This window comes from Sinocyclocheilus anshuiensis, unplaced genomic scaffold, assembly GCF_001515605.1.
Source record: "Sinocyclocheilus anshuiensis isolate Anshui unplaced genomic scaffold, SAMN03320099.WGS_v1.1 scaffold30, whole genome shotgun sequence".
NCBI classification, from domain to species: domain Eukaryota; kingdom Metazoa; phylum Chordata; class Actinopteri; order Cypriniformes; family Cyprinidae; genus Sinocyclocheilus; species Sinocyclocheilus anshuiensis.
In genome coordinates this window covers 376706-381213 of record NW_015542336.1, presented here as the reverse complement: position 1 = coordinate 381213, position 4508 = coordinate 376706, and the positions used below count along the sequence as shown (strand labels likewise).

The window sequence follows — 4508 nt, the reverse complement described above, 5'->3', positions numbered from 1 at the left end:
TTAAATTTTTAAATTAAATTTTTAACCCAAAAGTTGGGTTAGTCCATATTTGACCCAAAGTTGGGTTCAAACAACCCAGCATTTTTTAGAGTGCATATTAGATCTGATTAGACTAACCTGAAATGTTATTGTTAGCAAAAACCACAACTAAAACTATTCTGAAACATGAAACTGAAATAAAATCAAATATAAACATTAGATAAAAAATAAAACAAACAAAGAATCTTGAACTAGGGTCATTACAAACAAACAAATAAAGCTGGAATTAAAATGGAAACTGAAAATAGTAATAAAATAATGAAAATGTAATTCTATCTATCTAAATTCTATCTGTTTGTCTGTCAGGAGCACGGTTTGGTGGGGTTTTTCCGTGGCTAGGGTCATTACAAACAAACAAATAAAGCTGGAATTAAAATGGAAACTGAAAATAGTAATAAAATAATGAAAATGTAATTCTAACATTCTATCTATCTAAATTCTATCTGTTTGTCTGTCAGGAGCACGGTTTGGTGGGGTTTTTCCGTGGTGCGGTTCCTCGCTCGCTCAGGAGAACCATGATGGCGGCGTTGGCGTGGACTGTGTACGAGCAGCTGATGGCTCAGATGGGCCTCAAATCCTGAGACCGATCACAACCACATCACACACTGAACCAAATCTTCACACGGGACGTCTGATGTTTTAGTGTTTGACTCTGAGATCCTCGATGGCGAGGTTCATGTGGATCAGAAAATCCGAGCGCTGTTTGTTTAACTAACCGTGATCCGCGCAGTTTTGAGTTTCAATGAAAACACATATGAACTTTAAAATGCACTTTAATATGTCCGCTCGGCTTCTCTTGTCTGTTTATGAGTAAATGACGCCTAATATTTATACATGTGCACTTTATGAGAGGCTTTAAGACAGTCATATGTTTGCTTTTATAGTCTTTTTGTTATTTACATCTATTTGACTGGAGTTAACAGGAGAAGTGCTAACAATACAACGTTTCTAACATCGTCCAGAATAGTACAATTATGTTGAAATTTAAATATGGTTATGACTGATAGGATAACTTCATATGTTGTGCAACCAAATAAAATAGTTAAACACACGAGACTGAGAAACAAACTGTTTTTTACAGTCTGATTGAGGGTCATCGGCTGAAATGAAGACTTTCTAAGATAAGATAAGATAAGAGCGATGACCTCCAGTCTCTTACGCAAAACCCTTTAAACGAGTCAAAGGAGCGTACACAAACTATTACAAGACAGCAGCGATTACATGTGACATGCTGAAAATGTGTAATGCTTTACATATGTTTGTTTGACATGTTCAGTAGCCTATTGCAACATAGAGAAACACTAATAAATATTCAGTAAAACTACTGTCGCTTCCATCATTCATATTCTTGCTACCTGAGTGTTTTATGTTTCTGATATAATAGAACATTAACATAAAAAAAAAAAAAACTTTTTCAAGCATTTTTCATTTGTAAGTTTCAAAGCAGCTTTACCTACATAGGCTAGTGTGCCATAGATTCCCCCAAATAACATATTCACTGCACAGTTACCGCTGAAAAGGAAATAAATTGGTGTAAACATCAGCAAACCCTGAACGAGACTTCAGTCTTTCCTTTAATAAATAAAATATTTTAATTCTTTTATTTTAATTTTTGTCATTTTAATATAATCTATTATATTAATAAATAGCATTCAGATATTCATATTTATGTTAATTTAGTAAATTAAAATATTGTAATACAACTTTTGTTATTTTAATAAAATTAATAAAATCTTTGGCCCCACTTTATATTAAGTGGCCTTAACAACTATGTACTTACATCAAAAATTAAGTACAATGTACTTATTGTGTTCATATTGTATTGCAAAACACTTTTGCTGCTATTGAGGTGGGATACGGGTAAGGTTAGGGACAGGTTTGGTGGTATGGGAAGGTTTAAGGGTGGGTTAAGGTGTAAGGGATGGCTCAACTGTGTAATTATAAATGTAATTACAGAAATGAATTACAGATGTAATTACATGCAGATATATTTCAAATATAAGTACAATGTAAAAATATGTATGTACACAATAAGTGCATTGTACCAAATTATTAATTTAAATGTAAGTACATAGTTGTTAAGGCCACTTAATATAAAGTGGGTCCAAATCTTTTTTATTTCAATTATATTTTTATTTATTTTTATTTAAAAATACAATTTTATTGCAGTAACAATAGTAATGGCATTGTGGAGGAAACTATGAATATAATGCTTACTTTTGTATAAGTTAACATCGTTGTCTATGAAAGTCTCTTTAGCAGCGAATTATTTGTGGTTTTCTGGGGGTTTTCAGAGGGAACAGAACATCTTAACCCAGTAAATGAGGGACGTGATGATCGTGCTCTAGTTTCATCCTTTTTTACCTGCGAACATCAAATCACTGATTTATGTTTAACCTGTACAAGAACAACCTCATTGATAACACACAAAAACATACTGTCCTAGTTTCTCAGTTCATTTTCACTTTCACTTCAGTTTTTTGAGGATTGTGCATATATCCAAATCAAATAAACGTTTCTTAATATGAAAATTAAAAACATGGAAACATGTTTGTGCACTGTGTAAACACTCGTGACTCCGTCATTAAGGACATTATGTCTCTCAGCAAACAGAAGTTGCGACAGAATGTACACAGTGTTTAACCGAGGAGTCACTCCGCTTCACGCCATTGTCTTAATATGGACAATCCATCCCGTGTGTCTTAATATGGTCCACCCGTCCGTCACAGCAGCGCCATCTAGAGCAGAGGACAGAAAACACAGTAAAAACACAACACTGAACACATCCAGCGGCGAGAAAACACAGCACAGCAATTACAATTATTTATTTATTTTGTACACATATACCTCTTAAACTTTGCCTAGTTTTTTCAATAATGTGAGAAGTTATAAGTATTGTAAATGTAATGAGCATTAATTGTTCACATTTTGCTGCATGTTTTCACACGTCATGTTTTAAGTCTGTGTTACAGGAGCATTTGTTTATAGTTTTCTCTGACCTCATTTAAAGACATCGCTAACATCTCAACCAACAGGATTCTCCATGTGTAATATAAAATATGTGGTATAGCAAGTTAAACGGTGGTTTTGCTTGTGTGATGCATTTACTGTAGATCAGGTGACTACTGGAATCAGATCAGCAGCGCTTGGAAACGCAGCAAATACTGTCAGATCGAGAATTCAACTAAAGAGTAAAAAAAAATTGAACACTTGCAGAAATCAAATTTGCACGATACGCTCTGTTTGGGGTGATTTAGGTCCAGGCAACGTCAGAGTCTGACTCATGAGTTCACAGCTGACTGTGTTTTGCTTTTTAAAGGAGAGTGTATTTAAAGAGTGTTCAGTTGCCTGTTTCTTTGTCTACTTCCATTATTCCATTCTATTCATTGCTGATGTCTACTTCCTGTGCTACGTGTGATTCCCTGAAACAGCTGACTGTGTTTTGCTTTTTAAAGGAGAGTGTATTTAAAGAGTGTTCAGTTGCCTGTTTCTTTGTCCGGTATTGCTGATGTCTACTTCCTGTGCTACGTGTGATTCCCTGAAAGATAATTAAACTCCTTGATTTTGTACTCCTGGTCTCCTCGTTTCTCGCTCCTTGCTCCCGCACCGTAGCACCCCGTGACAGAATATCGGACCAAAACTTAAAGTAAGCGGCCCCTTTCTCCCCGGTTTTTGTTTCCGTTTTTGAAAAGTGTTTTTTTTTGTCCTGTTCATTCCACTCATTTCTCCCCGTCCCAAATGGAGGAACGAGCAATGTTCATCACAGTGGCTCAGGCGAGCCCAGACCCAATCGTCTTCGCGAGGGCATTTGTGTCACTCGCCCTCGCCATCTCCCTCGAGGGGGAAACCCTCACGACGCTGTTCTGGATCGGGATGACATACCGTCAGCCCACGGAGCTCCCAGACACCACCAACCTCGGCTAGAAGGAGACAGTCATCCGGTGTCTGGAGAGTCTCCGATTCCGATACGGAACCCCTCTGCCGGCCATTCCTGAGTCAAGTCAGCCGGCCGTTCCCGAGTCAAGTCCCGAGTCAAGTCTGCCGGCAGTTCCCGAGTCAAGTCAGCCGGCCGTTCCCGAGTCAAGTTCTCCGGCCGATAATGTGGCAAGCCCGCCAGACGTTAATGTGGAAAGCTCACCGGACGTTCATGTGGCACTCACTCCAGTGTCGGCTCCAGTCCCAGAGCGCCCTCCAGTGCCCGCTCCTCGTAAGCGCCTCCCAGAGCGCCCTCCAGTGCCTGCTCCTCGTAAGCGCCTCCCAGAGCGCTCTCCAGTGCCCGCTCCTCGTAAGCGCCTCCCAGAGCGCCCTCAAGTGCCCGCGCCTCCAGAGCGCCCTCAAGTGCCCGCTCCTCCATGGCCTCCCAAGTCCCCTGCTCTGCCATGGCGCTCCGAACGGGTACCGCTGTCTGTCCTGAGGGACCTCCAGAGCGCCCCCCCCCCCCCTTTGAATGTTATGTGGCGGGAGGACAC

At 39.6% G+C, this 4508-nt stretch overlaps 1 pseudogene; it reads left to right on the top strand.

Moving 5' to 3' along the window:
• Nucleotides 1-1334, top strand: part of LOC107691096 (solute carrier family 25 member 38-A-like) — a 5436-nt pseudogene extending 4102 nt beyond the window's left edge.
• The last annotated feature ends 3174 nt before the right edge of the window (nt 1335-4508 follow it).